The sequence below is a fragment of the Nycticebus coucang genome, chromosome 11 (genome assembly GCF_027406575.1).
Source record: "Nycticebus coucang isolate mNycCou1 chromosome 11, mNycCou1.pri, whole genome shotgun sequence".
NCBI classification, from domain to species: Eukaryota; Metazoa; Chordata; class Mammalia; order Primates; family Lorisidae; genus Nycticebus; species Nycticebus coucang.
In genome coordinates, this window is record NC_069790.1 from 111,636,112 (window position 1) to 111,651,995 (window position 15,884).

General features: G+C 40.1%; 1 protein-coding gene across 7 annotated transcripts in view; it reads right to left on the bottom strand.

Moving 5' to 3' along the window:
• BRAF (B-Raf proto-oncogene, serine/threonine kinase) overlaps positions 1-15,884 on the bottom strand; it is a 228,796-nt gene that overhangs the window by 100,062 nt on the left and 112,850 nt on the right. The window lies entirely within an intron of this gene.

A 15,884-nucleotide genomic window follows, 5' to 3' on the forward strand; every position in this document is an offset into this window, starting at 1 on the left:
TTTTTTTTGTAGAGACAAGAGTCTCACTGTACCGCCCTCGGGTAGAGTGCCATGGCGTCACACGGCTCACAGCAACCTCTAACTCTTGGGCTTACGCGATTCTCCTGCCTCAGCCTCCCGAGCAGCTGGGACTACAGGTGCCCGCCACAACGCCCGGCTATTTTTTTGTTGCAGTTTGGCCGGAGCTGGGTTTGAACCCGCCACCCCTCGGCATATGGGGCCGGCGCCCTACTCACTGAGCCACAGGCGCCACCCCAGCAAAATCAATTTTGATTCAACATTGCTCAAAGCTGAAAACTGTGTAATCCTTCAATCACATTGTTAAGAGACACCTTACTGGCTCTAAACATAAGCAGGAAAAAATATTAGTCTTATTGTGTATAACTGATGTTTGTTGTTTAGTTGCTTAGTGCCCCTATTTCCTCTGGGAACCTGCCCTTCTCTAGAAAACCATATGATACTGGAGAAGCTATTAGTCAAGGGTTGCTACTTTTCTAGCCATAGATGACATTAACTGGCTAATCAGTTTCCCATATCTTTGACAATAGCTTCTGGTCCAGAGCTAGATATATGACCTAAACAGTGCTTGAGTTCTTCTTTAAAATGATACATAGACACTGTTTCTACTGTAGCTGCAACATGCCAAAAGAATATAAACTGGAGCCCTTGGTGGCCACCTTCCCCACTACACTGAAAAGATCTGGTTACAGAATGAAGCTAACAGAGGGAAAAGCAGAGATGGCCCTGGGAAAGGAGGGGAAGGGATAAAGGAAAGATAAGAATTTTCTGTACTTTTATTTTTTTCTCTTAATTTTTTTATTAAATCATAATTGTGTACATTAATACATTTATGGGGTAAATGTGCTTATTTTTTATATACAATTTGGAATGCTTACCTTTAAAGAGGAACTCGTACTTTTATTACATAACCTTTTCTTTCTTTCTTTTTTTTTTTTTTTTGTGATTTTTGGCCGGGGCTGGGTTTGAACCCGCCACCTCCGGCATATGGGACCGGCGCCCTACTCCTTGAGCCACAGGCACCGCCACATAACCTTTTCTTAAACAGAGAAAAAGAAGGACTACTTCCTAACACATTCTATTAAGCACCCTGATCTCCAAACCAGGAAAAGACTCAACAATGAATGAAAATTACAGACCAATATCATTAATGAATATAGACTCAAAAATATTCAATAAGATCCTAGCAAACAGAATCCAGCAACATATCAAACAAATTATACACCATGACCAAATTGGTTTTATCCCAGGGTCTCAAGGTTGGTTCAACATACATAAATCTATAAATATAATACATCACATAAACAAAATAAAAAAGCAAAGACCATATGATTCTCTCAATTGATGCAGAAAAAGCTTTTGATAATATCCAGCATTCTTTCATGATCAGAACACTTAAGAAAATAGGTTTAGACAGGTCATTTCTTAAACTGATAGAGGCCATCTACAGCAGACCCACAGCCAATATCATATTAAATGGAGTAAAACTGAAAACATTTCCACTCAGAGCAGGAAGCTCACAAGATTGCCCATTGTTTCCACTGCTATTTAACATTGTAATGGAATGGAATGGAAGTCTTAGCCACAGCAATCAGGCAAGAGAAGCAATCAGGCAAGAGAAGACAATCAAGGGTATCCAAATAGGGTCAGAGGAGATCATACTCTCACTCTTCACTGATATGGTCCTATACCTGGAAAATCCCAGGGACTCAACTACAAAACTCTTAAGTATACAGTATACTGAAGTGATCAAGGAACATACCAGTCTCAGGATACAAAATCAATACTCACAAATCAGTAGCTTTTATATATACCAAAAATAGTCAAGCTGAAAAAATAGTCAAGAACTCTATTCCTATTACAGTGTTGCCAAAGAAGACGAAACATTGGGAATTTACCCCTAACAAAGGATGTGAAAGATCTCTATAAAGAGAACTATGAATCTCTGAGAAAAGAAATAGCTGAAGATGTTAACAAATGGAAAAACATACCATGCTCATGGCTGGGAAGAATCAACATTGTTAAAATGTCCATACTACCCAAAGCAATATACAAATTTAATGCAATCTCTATTAAAGCTCCACTGTCATACTTTAAAGATCTGGAAAAAACAATAGTTCATTTCACATGAAATCAGAATTTTCCATATTTTTAGTTATCCTATCCCTACCTAACCCTACCTACCTAACCTTCCCACCCTGGAAAATTTGAATAATTTGTAACTGAAGCAGTGCACTGAAGTATGGCAGTGAGTGTATAGGAGACACAATTTTTATTGGGGAAGGTATAAGCAGGAGGAGATGATGTTTGTAACAATATTCTCTTAAGTCACTAAAGTGCCTAGCAAACCAAAAGTTTCCAAAGAAACTAAGAACTTTTACCAGAGAGGGGAAAAAATAGAGTAAAGGAAGTTATCAGAACGGTGACTTTAAGTATACAGTATACTGAAGGGAGAACAGTTCAGAAAGCCTAATTAGGACCTATCACTGGAAATAACAGGAGGCAGGAGGCAGATTGTAGCAATATAATCATTAAAACTATCCAAGTAGGGAAAAGTTCGTGGTTAGGGAGTGAGCTTATAATTCAAGAGGAGAGTGGATTGATACAATTGATCCTCATTATTCATGGGGTCTGTATTTGCTAATCTTGTCTACTTATTAAAATTTATCTGTACGTGGGCCACCACAAAGTTTTGAGACAGACTATGTTATGGTCTATTATTTCACTTCCAAAAAACACTATGGACAAGTGTCCTTTCTGATTCACCTGTGCAAGTTTCAACTTGCTTGGCTTGGGTTGCTGGGAGGGCTTCCTTTGTTACCAACTGTGTGGATTTTATGTTTTTTGATTTTTGTGTATCTCAAAACTTTCATAATGACTTTTATAATGGGTTACCATGTAACTCAAAAGTCAACACTTGCTGACTTGAGAGAATCATATGGTCTTTGTTTTTTGAGTCGCCCAAGTCCCCATGTTCCAACCCGAGGTTGAAAGTAAGTGACTCTCTGCCTTGTTTTAATTTTTATACTATTTTGTGTATAGCTTAATTGATGCCATTTTTTTTTTTGTACTTTTGTGCCTTTTTTTTTTTTAAAAGAGACAGAGTCTCACTTTATTGCCCTCGGTAGAGTGCCGTAACGTCACAGCTCACAGCAACCTCCAACTTCCTGGGCTTAGGTGATTCTCTTCCCTCAGCCTCCCGAGTAGCTGGGATTACAGGCACCTCCCACAACGCCTGGCTATTTGTTGTTGTTGTTGTTGTTATTGCAGTTTGGCCCTAGGTTGGGTTCAAACCCCCACCCTCGGTATATGGGGCTGACACCCTACCCAAGAGCCACAGGTACCGCCCCTTTTGTGCTTTTTTTTTTTCCCCCTTTTGTGCTTTTTGTTGGTGATTTTGCTTTTTAAAATGGCCTCCAAGCTTAGTGCTGAAATGTCATTTGGTGCTCTTAAGCACATGAAGACTGAAATGGGCCTGGCAGAATTAAATTAAACAAGCTTCCTTTAGGCATGACTTACAGTCAAATTAGTAATATATATTGAATGAAGTATCTTTGAACAAAACACATAAAACAAAATTATGCATTAATCAACTGAAAATGTGACGAGTGGCTGGCAGGAACCTAACTGTACTTTGAGTTAGAGAGATCTGGGGTATGAGCAAGGAAAACTGTATGACCATAAGGTGGCAGTAGCATTCATAAGCTTTACTGGGTGATCTTTTGACAGGTTTGCATGCAGGGGAAGTCCCCGAAAGAACAAGCCTGCAGCAGAGGGGCCACCACCCAGAACAGGAGAGTTAAAGCACTCTCTGTGGACAGAGGCATAGGAGAGGGAGCTTCTATATCTGGAGATATTCAACAGGGCAGTGAGTCTCTGGATCAAAGAGCTCCAAAGGGCAATAGCAGTTTTGGGTCTTTATAGCCCTGGGAGTTGATAAGATCATTTATGGCTAGCAGATGTTGAGTGCAAAGCAGTTTGTGGGTTTGTAAAATAGGCAGGCTCTCAGTGTCTTTCCGCTTATCAGTAGTATGTTTAAAATAATTAGATATGCAAAATTTAGTTTGATGCAAGCACACTTTTAAGCTAACAGATCCCAGTCTGCAACAAAGAAATAAACAACCTAGGGGCCAATGTATAAAGCCCATCTTTGGCTCATTTATATAACAATAACCCTGTATTTCCTCTAGGGGCAATGGTTCATTATTCACTAATTCTGTGTTTGTAGCGAATTTACAGAACATAACTACTGAGAACAATGAGAACTGGCTGTACCTTCCAGAAATAAGGAACTGAAGAGAAAGCTCATTTTTCCCTCTACCACTCATCTTCTGCCTACATTAATGCCAAAATTTTCTGATTGGCAATGCAACCTTTAGTTTTAAACCCCATCCAATCTATCCTATCCCATGTTGCTATAGAAATCTTTCTAAAATAGTTATTACCTTTTGTGCATGCATGTGTGAAAGATTCCCTTTGAGAATCTAATGAAAGCCTCAGATGTTCTCTCAGGATTCATGTAATCTCAGGTGCATGTATAGACTGCTGAGTCCATTGAACTAGGCATTGAACCCATTCTAAAATATAAACTTACAATGCATTAGTCTGTTTATAATTTTCTCATTATTTAAAGGACAAAATTAAAATCCCATAATGTAGCTTAAATGGCCATCAATGATCTCAGACTATTCCTCAGTCTCTTTGATAATTTCTCTCATGCACACCAGTAATGCACTTCAAATATGGCTATGCTGCCTCAGGCTTTGCATATGCTGATTCCAAGTTGTATGTATATTTCATCAACAGGCAAAACTTTGGTTTTCCTTAATCAGTCCTTTCTCATTCCACTTTTGTAGGCTGAATTTTTGTACTATTTGCTCCTTTGTGATAGTACCGAAACAGTAGATAAAGAGACCAATGGAACAGGACACAAAGACCAAAACAGACCTCATCACATAAAGGAAATGTGAGTCAGGGTAAAGATGAACTTTTAAATAATTGATGCTGGGAAAAATGAAACCAATCTAGAAAAAAGGTTCATCAATACTTCACACTGTACCCCAGGATAAACTCTAAATAGATCAAAGATTCAAACGTTTAAAGGAAGGAAGAAACAAACCACAAAAGAATTAGAAGAAAACATGGCCAATGTCTTTAAAACTAAGATGCAAAATCTGAAAGTCCTAAGACAAAAAAATACTAAATTCAACTACATAAAACTAAAAAACTTTTGGAGAGTAAAACAAACAATTGAAGTCAAAAGACAAATGCAAACTGTGAAAAATACATTTGCGACTCATTTAACAGAGATATTATCTTCCTGATACATGAAAAAAGTTCTGAAAAATGGGCGGCACCTGTGGCTCCAAGGAGTAGGGCCCCGGCCGCATATACTGGAAGGTGGAGGGTTCAAACCCAGCCCAGGCCAAAAACTGCAAAAAAAAAAGTTCTGAAAAATTGAGATCAAGACCTGAACAACCCAAGAGAACAAAAGAAAGACCGTTCACAGAAACAGAAGTAGAAACGGCCTTCAAACATTGCAAAAAGTGTTCAACCTCGCTCAACAAAGCAAACCCAAACTTGCCAAGATATTTTTCACTTATCAGATTGACAAAATCCAAAAATTTGACAACATATTCTGTTGGTGAAACTGTGGGTAAACAGCCATCTCATAATTAAGATCTATGAAACAAAATTTGAAAGCGTCCGTCAAAATCATAAATGTAAATTTCTCTTTGCTTTGGTCAAGCTTACTTCTTGTATCTTTCCTGCATAACTTTAGAGTAACATACATGCAGTGTTATTCACTACAGTATTAGAAACAACTTAAATACCCATATTCAGGATTACTGGTTAAATAAACTATAATAAATCTATATAATAGTTATTTAAGTTTTCTCTTTGTGAAATGAAAATTTCTAGAATGATCTACATAAACATTAAAGACAAAATACAGGCTGGGTGTGGTGGCTCATGCCCGTTATCCCAACACTCTGAGAGGCTGAGGTGGGAGGACTACTTCGGGCCAGGAGTTCCAGACCAGCCTGGGCAAAAGCGAGGTTCTGTCTCTGCCAAAAATAAGAATTAGCTGGTTGTGGCATGCACCTGTATTCCCAGGTACTCAGAAGGCAGAGGCAGTAGGATTGCTTGAGCTCAGGAATTTTAGGTTGCAGTGAGTTATGATGATACCACTGCATTCTAGCCCAGGCAACGGAGTGAGGCACTGCTTAAAAAAAAAAAAAAAGGAAGAAAAAGAAAAAGAGAATGATATATACAGTATGATGTCTCTTATGTATAAAGAGTAGAGAAATAAGAATATATATTTGTATTTTTCATATCCAGATAAAGAAACCCTGAAAATCTGTGCACACTCTTGCCCCAAAGAACTACCTAAAAGGTGGAAGGAAAATTTGGTATATAAAGGTATAAGTAGAAACAAGATTTCTTGATGTAAATGTCATGTAAAAATATTACTTATTCAAAAAGAAAACAAAATGGGGGGGAGGTTATATCATATTTTAAGGCTAGTAAGACTGAAAAATATATATATTTTGAGACAGTCTCACTATGTCACCCTCAGTTGATTGCCGTGGCGTAACAGCTCACAGCAACTCAAACTCTTGGGCTTAAGCAATTCTCTTGCCTCAGCCTCCCAAGTATCTGGGACTACAGGCGCCTGCCACAACGCCTGGATATTTTTGTTGTTGTTGTTGCAGTTGTCACTGTTGTTTAGTTGGCCCAGGCTGGGTTTGAACTTGCCAGCCTCAGTGTATGTGGCCGGTTCTCTAAGCACTGAGCTACGGGTGCCACCTTATTTTTTCTTTTGATCTGTTTCCAATCATTTTAAAAATCATTCTTAGTTCACAGGCCCTGTAATATCAGGCAGGGGACAGCATTTGGCCCTTGGGTCATAGTTTGCGGGTCTGTGTTAAGTGAAAAGACTGACAAGAGCAGACCCGATTTCCTCTAAAACAAGACTTCTAAGGCAGATTATGAATGAAAACGTGCCCTGTACCAAATGCCCCCTCAGTACGAACAAGGTGAGATTCTTCCCAGAGGACAATGGCCTGGGCACAGCCCTGCTGCTCTGGAACTCCTGTTGCAGAGGTGAACCTGAGCATTTTATAGACAGCACTGTTTTCGGATCAATGTTAAAAGAAAAGCAAGGCACTTATGAAAAATTTGAAGCACTATAGCTTTTGACACACAAAAGGATTTTATTTCTGTCTCTAGTAAAACCCACCAAACACACTAAAGTCATTACCAATGTGCATGGTTACTCCCACATTTTAGATAATGGGGTACAAACTTACCTGACATACTTAGAAGCCTAGCCATCAAAGAACATTCCTTTCCAAATCAAGCAGTGAATACCTTAGTCACAAACAGTACACATAAACAATACGAAAATGTTTTCGCTCAATATATTTTGAGACTAGATCCATACGTCATGCTAAACATTCTCAGAAAGTTGCAAAAAGCTTGTCCTTACTGATTGGTGCTTAGAATTTAGCTGGTGCCTTGGCTCCTTCGCAGTGTGTATGAAGATTAAACCAAAGTAATAAATACACAGTATGTCATCAATAACTTCCCTGTAAAACTGTAGGCCCACGTCCGCACACACACTGAAACAAGTCCGCCTTCTGTGCACTGTCCATTGCAGAACTCCTTTCAACCACACTTATTTCTGCACTGGCTACATGCTTGTGACTCCTGAGCACAGAAACATGGCTGGAACTCAGAGGATCTGATGAGTTAATTTTATTACATTTGAATCTCAATAGCCTTATGTGGTGAGTGACTACCGTGCAGGGTAATGTACCACCTGGAAGGGACAGATAGCAAATGTAACATGAAAATGTCCATTACGCCAGCGCAAAAACGTCTGCCCACAGATCTCCCTTAGAGGAAAGGCATCCTGCACGAATGACATTTAAAGTATAGCAAAAAACAACTGCCACTGCTGCAGGTTTACACGCTGCCTTCAATAAGAAGAAAAAGTGCTCCAAGGTGCTTCCACTACTATACTGCAGTCTCCTCAGTTAAGCCAACACCCCACATAGCTTCCCTTCAACCATATGGGGGTACACTCACCAGAGCCTATGCTCCTTAGCCCAGGAGACAATCCTGTCTGCTGAGCTGTGAGCTGGTTGAGACCTAAGTACCATCACCATTTTCTTCTTCTTCTTCTTCTTCTTTTTTTTTTTTTGTAGAGACATAGTCTCACTTTATGGCCCTCGGTAGAGTGCTGTGGTATCACACAGCTCACAGCAACCTCCAACTCCTGGGCTTAAGCGATTCTCTTGCCTCAGCCTCCCGAGTAGCTGGGACAATAGGCGCCCGCCACAACGCCCAGCTATTCACCATTTTCTTCTTAAAGAGAGATGCTAGGTTAAGGAAGGAACAAATAAAAACTGTTTGCTTGTTTCATGGTAGAAAGAGCTACCACCAAACATGATCGGTAACTCCAGACGGCCTTGTCCAAGATGGTCTGGACTCATCTTCTTGGTCTGTCCAATGGGTCCAGGTAGAGGATTCCACCACCACTGCAGCTACAGACGGTCCTTCTTCATATAGGTCATGTTGTTGAAGTTCACTTTATAGAGACTGAAGCTGGCATCTGTGCTGGCAAAACCTTGTAGCACAGCCCTGTTCCCATTTAGAACATTAGAAGCTTTCTTTAATAGGGCACTTTCACAAACAGACTGCCACGGGCCACCTACAGGCCTGCAGAGCATCAACAGGGCTTTCCAGCAGTCCTACCAAGCGCACAGCCCCTGGGATATCCTTGAAAGCCTTGTCCTACACTCAGCACTGGAAAAACAGCTGCTGTCTATATACCAAATGCTGTCTGACAGTACTATCCTGGAAGATGTAGAGAAATGAATGCAGTCACACAGCAGTGTAATGCAGTTCTTCTCCCACCAGAATGCAACCTGTACTTGTAAAACTTTTGTGGCCCTGAGACTCTGGGGCTCTTGCAGACTGGCCAAGTAACAACAGTGTACTTGGGAGCCACTTCTGTACTCCCAAGAGCCTCAGAGTATAGTCCCTGAAGGAGGATAAGAGCAGTTCAGGATAAGAGGACACCACAAAGATGTGGCTCACAAACTGTGTGCCTCAGGGGGGACTCCATGCTGTAGAGCACTATGGCCCAGCTGAACCGGATTTTCTTGTCCTGGTCAGCAGTGAAGACAAAGTGGTATTAGGACTCATGGCTACATCTAACAACAAGGTGCCCAAGTTCAAGTCTGCCTCATCTGTGTACTCAAACACAGAAAAGGAGTAGACACTTTTGAACTTGTTGGGCACCAAGACCTTCTACTCAAGACGGCCTTCTCAGAGGCTGTGAAGATCAGGCCTGTATACCTCCTCACTATGGTCTAGAAAAATTTCCTCTGACTTCCCAAAGGGTAAAGATTTCATTCCACTTAACACTGAAAAATCGACAAACCCAAAATTCTGACACTCAAGAGATTACCAAGGTTTTGCACATAAAAGAATCAGATGCTTACTGTCATTGGTTAAAGCAAAACAGCTGCCATACTTGCAGAAAGTGGATGCTAGAATTATGCTACTTCCATAGACCAAGGGTGGCTTATCCTTCCCTTCATTTTCCTGTGACTTCTTTTTGCAGCACTACAGTAATAGATGAAGAGACTGTTGTCATCAGCACTCATTGTGGAGGTGGCAAGATCAGCTGCCACTCTGCACCACTAGCATGTGCCTGCACAACACCAGTCCCACAGAATTGGCCGTGTGCCTGCTTGCTGCACCGCCATCCACATGGAACCTGCCCAATGCCCCTTCCTGTTAGCCAAGAATAGAGTTTATTAAGAGTCAAGAATGTCTTGGATTCCATAGTTATTTTATTAAAACTTAAACACAGTAATGTTATTATTTATTTATTTTTGAGACAGAGTCTCAAGCTGTTGCCTGGGTTGAGTGCCATGGCATCATAGCTTGTTCAAGTAATCCTCCTCCCTCAGTTTTTCTATTTTTAGTAGAGATGGGGTCTCACTTTTGCTCAGGCTGGTCTTGAACTCATGAGATGAAGCTATCCACCCACCTCAGCCTCCCAGTATACTAGGATTACAGGCGTGAGCCACCACGCCCAGCCAACACAGTAATTTTAATACCAACATGAGCTAATCCTATTCCCCACAGTACTCTACCTCACAAAGTGGCTATGAGGATAAAATTAAGAGTAGGTAAGAGTATCTTTACAAAATGCACCACTGTGCAAAAGTTATTCTTCTTCCTATCTACAAAGAAATTGAATGTATCACCTTCTTTCATTACTTGTAGATCTCAGCTTCTGCTTTGTTGTTGACAAAAATAAAGGAGAGACAATCTATAGCATTTACTCTAATCTAATGATGTCTCTTTACTCTCAACCTATTCCATTAAAAACTACTTACTTATACTAGTGAGCTAACATTTATGGTATTAGTTTCTTCCCCCCAGAAGGGCTAAAACAAGAACATAACTTTTTCTTAACATTTCCACTTTCTTGCTTAATTACAGCACAACTAGGGCATGATTTTGAAGTACTGAATATTGCCCTATCTTTTCCCCTTTGTCCTTCCTTATCTTAGATATAATCAGGATGAATACCAATCAACAGGTAATTGTTTGCAAATTCCAGGTTATAGTAAACCCAAGGACTCCTTCTTTCAACAATACTTATAGAACATATACTAAGCATTAGACATTACTCTAGTCAGTAAGTAAACCAAAATAAATAAGATTCTCTCACAAAGCTAAAATCATCTCACAGATGCTGAAATTAATTTAGTAGTTTCAGATGTAACTACTGAACTAAATATGCATACTTAATGCCCTAGCAATCCTACCTTTAGCTTTATAACTTAGAAATACCCTGTTACATGTGTACACAAGAGCAATAACAAAATAACATAATCTACACGTCCATCAGTGGAGGAGTAAACAAACTGTGGGTTACCTGGATTATTTGGTAATAGTTCAAATGAATGAACTAGATTTACCTGAATCAACATACAAATATGTATACCTTGAAATTATAATTTTGAATAAAAAGGACAAGATGTTAGACATTACACATATATAGTATCATACCACTTTAAAAATTAAAAAACAAAAATACTGGCTTATGGATACATAACATGATTATCATAAGTGGCTGCTTTGGTGGGTGGGGATAGGTTGGGATGGTAGTGTGTGTTGAGAAAAAAAAATGATTTATTTTCTTTTGGGTAGATCCGCAGTAGTGAGATTGCAGGATCAAATAGTAGTTCTATTTATTTATTTAGACAGAGTCTCACTATGCCCTCAGTAGAGTGCCGTGGAGTCCATGGTGTCACAGCTCACAATAACCTCAAACTCCTGGGCTTAAGCGATTCTCTTGCCTCAGCCTCCCAAGTACCTGGGACTACAGGCACCCGTCACACCTGGCTATTTTTTTTGTTGTTGTTTGGCAGGCCCAGGCCAGGTTCAAATCCGCCAGCCCTGCCAGCCCCAGTGTATGTTGGCCAGCGCCCTAACTGCTGAGCTATAGGTACCGAGCCAGTAGTTCTATTTTCAGTTCTCTAAGAAATCTCCATATTGTTTTCCATAAAGCTTGTAATAATTTATATGCCAAGCAACAGTGTATAAGTATGTTTGTGTGGAATAAGAAAATAAAATAAAATTACTGTTTGTACACTGTAGGTAACATAGCTGTTTGATATACTATCCTTCACAATTTTCCTTATAAATACTTAATATTTTCTAAATAAAATTAAAAAAAAACTTATACCCTATCTTTTCTAAATACTAAACCAAACGGGTTAATTTTGAAATACTTAAAACAGGCCATTTTCTTTATAAAACTATATACAGAACTTATAAGTATGGTTTCCATTTAGTGATGTAAAAGACCACTTCCTGCAGATGCCTACTAATGCATTTCTTGATATTACAATCCTTTCATTTAATCTACCTTTTTAAATTTAATTTAATTTTATTTTTGCAGTTTTTGGCCAGGGCTGGGTTTGAACCCACCACCTCCGGCATATGGGGCCAGTGCCCTAACCCTTTGAGCCACAGGTGCCGCCCTTTTAAAAATTTTTACAGATTTAGTGGGTACAACTACAGGTTTGTTACCTGCGCATATCATGCAGTAGTGAAGGCTGGTCTTTTAGTGTAACTATCACCCAAATAGTGTACATTGTACCCATTAATTTCTCATCCCTCATGTCCTTCCCTCCCTCCCACCTATGAATCTTCAATGTCTATTATTTATTTCTACATATACAGATTATTTAGCTCCTACTTGTCAGAACATGTGGTATTGACTTTTTCTTTCTGAATTATTTCACTTAATAGTCTCCAGTTCCATCCATGTTGCTACTAAAGACAAGATTCATTCTCTTAATGGTTAAGTAGTATTCCATTATATTTGTGGAATACACACAACACCTTTTCTTTATCCAATCATCTAACTGATGGATACTTGGACTGCTTCCATATTTTTGCTACTGTGAATAGTGATGCAATAAACATACAAGGGTAGGTTTTTTGGTTTTTTTTTTTTTTTTGAGACAGAGTCTCACTATGTTGCCCTCAGTAGAGTGCCGTAGTGTCACAGCTCACAGCAACCTCCAACTCTTGGGCTTAAGTGATTCTCTTGCCTCAACTTCCCAAGTAGCTGGGACTACAGGCGCCCGCCACAAAGCCTGGCTATTTTTGTTGTTGTTGTTGCAGTTGTTTACCTGTCCCGGGCTGGGTTTGAACCTACCATCCTCTGTGTATGTGGCTGGCACCATAACCACTGTGCTATGGGTACTGAGCTGGCAGGTATTTGTTTGATTTAACGATTTATTTTCTCTTGGGTAGATCTGCAGTAGTGGGATTGCTGGATCAAACAGTAGTTCTATTTTTTTGTTCTTTGAGAAATCTCACTGTTTTCCATAAAGGTTATACTGATTAACATTCCAACCAGCAGTACGTAAGTGTTCCCTTTTCTCCATCTCCTCACCAACATGTTATATTTTGCATTTAGTCTACTTTATTTTTTCTTTTTACTTTAGAGGATAAATATTGGCTTATCTGTCTTCAGTATTTCTCTTTTTGTTCTCTAGAGCATTCACTTTTATTTCTGTTCTCTTTACTTTTCTCCTATTGTGACAGGTCCGCAGAGAACTTGTACTTTTTGCCATCTCTAGATGAAATAATCCCAGCTACTTTTTCTTTTCTGTCCAATTTCTATTATTAGAGCATTGTTCAAAAGCCCTTATGATTTTTCTTGTCTCAGAATACTGGCATTTTGTCTATAGATGGCATATAAAACTATTTATAAAAGTGAATTCTTTCTCCAATAAAGATATACAAAAGCCGGTAACCACATGAAAAGATGCTTGATATCATTAGCTATCAAGTAAATGAACTTAAAAATAAAGATGAAATACCCTGGGCGGCGCCTGTGGCTCAGTCGGTAGGGTGCCGGCCCCATATACCGAGGGTGGCGGGTTCAAACCTGGCCCCGGCCAAACTGCAACCAAAAAAAAAAATAGCCGGGCGTTGTGGCGGCGCCTGTAGTCCCAGCTACTCGGGAGGCTGAGGCAAGAGAATCGCTTAAGCCCAGGAGTTGGAGATTGCTGTGAGCTGTGTGAGGCCACGGCACTCTACCGAGGGCCATAAAGTGAGACTCTGTCTCTACAAAAAAAAAAAAAAAAAAAAGATGAAATACCCTTTCACACCCACTAGGATGGCTATAATCAGAAAGACAAATAATAAACAAGTGTTGGTGAGGATATGGAAAAAAACAGAACCCCCATTCTGGTAAGAAAATAAAACAGTGCAGCCATTTCAAAAAATATTCTTCCGGGGCAGCGCCTGTGGCTCAAGGGGTTAGGGCACTGGCCTCACATGCCGGAGGTGGCAGGTTCAAACCTAGCCCTGGCCAAAAACTGAAAAAAAAAAAAAAAAAAAAAAATTCTTCCAGGCCCTCAAAACGTTACTATAAGCATATACTTAAGAAAAATGAAAATATATATCCACACAAAAACTAGTACACAGAAGTTCATAGCAGCATTGTGCATAATAGCCAAAAGGTGGAAACAACACAAATGTCCATCGAGTGATAAATGTATAAATGAAATGTGGTATATGCACCCAATAGGGTATTATTCACAATAAGAAGGCATGAAGGATTGACAGTGGCACAACACAGCTAAATCTTGGGAACATTATGCTACGTAAAAGCAGGTAGTCACAAAAGAAAACATTACATTATTCCATTTATATGAAATTTCCAGAATAGGTAAAACTATGGAGGTAGAAAGTACTCGAGTTGTTATCTAGGGTTAGGAGCAATGGGAAGCGACTACTAGTGGGCAAAGGGTTTCTTTGGGGTAATGAAGATGTTCTGAAATTGATTGTGATGTTTGCATAACTCTATGAATATACAAAATTTATTTTACACTTTCAATGGGCAAACTGTATGCCCATTTGAATTTTTTTTTTTTTTTTTGAGTCTCACTATGTCACTCTGAGTGCTTTGGCATCACAGTTCACAGCAACCTCAAACTCTTGGGCTTTTAAGCAATTCTCTTGCTTCAGCCCCCCAAGTAGCTGGGACTATAGGCACCTGCCACAACACCTGGCTATTTTTTGGTTGCAGTCGTCATTATTGTTTAGCAGGCCCAGGCCAGGCTTGAACCCACCACTTTTGGTGTATGTGGCTGGAGCGCTACTCACTGAGCTACGGGCGCTGGGCCTGTATGCCATTTGAATTTTATCTCAATAAATCTCTGCTTTATTTTTTTAAAGGAAATTCTGTCTTTTGGATTATAGGCTTAAGCAGGCAGGCTTAGAATGAGCTACCTGTCAGGGTAATCAGGTGAGTCTAATACTGTCCGGTTAATTTTTTATCATATATGTACAAAAAATACACATGAATGTGTCTCAAACCTAATATACCTTGAATTTTCTTAGATTGGTACTACTTTAAAAACTTAACATTAGGGCGGCGCCTGTGGCTCAGTCGGTAAGGCGCCGGCCCCATATACCGAGGGTGGCGGGTTCAAACCCGGCCCCGGCCAAACTGCAACCAAAAAATAGCCGGGCGTTGTGGCGGGCGCCTGTAGTCCCAGCTACTTGAGAGGCTGAGGCAAGAGAATCACTTAAGCCCAGGAGTTGGAGGTTGCTGTGAGCTGTGTGAGACCACGGCACTCTACCGAGGGCCATAAAGTGAGACTCTGTCTCTACAAAACAAACAAACAAACAAACAAAAAAAACAACTTAACATTAAAGATTGCCTAGGATCTTATGGAAAAAGGAAGTCTCATACGCTGTTGAGAATCAAAATCTTTTCTGGGCTTGGCGCCCATAGCACAGGGGTTATGGTGCCACCGAGGCTGGAGGGTTCAAAACCGGCCCAGGCCTGGTAGGCAACGGTGACAACTGCAACAAAAAATAGCTGGGCATCATGGCAGGCACCTGTAGTCCCAGAAACTTGGGAGGCTGAGGCAAGAGAGTCCCTTAAGCACAAGAGTTTGAGGTTGCTGTGAGCTGTGATGCCACAGCACTCTACTCAGGGAGGCTCGGTCTCTAAAAAAAAAAAAAAAAAAAAAAAATTGTGATATTAAGGTATTATGAAGTTTTATTTTATTTATTAATTTGAGACAGAGTCTTAATATGCTGCCCAGGTTGCTTTCAAATTCCTGGGCTCAAGGGATCTTCCTACCTTGGCCTCTTGAGTAGGTGGGACTACAGACATGTACCAGTGCCTGTAGTCCCAGCTACTTGGGAGGCTGAGGCAAGAGAATCGCGTAAGCCCAAAAGCTGGAGGTTGCTGTGAGCCATGTGACGTCATGGCACTCTATCGAGGGCAGCAAAGTGAG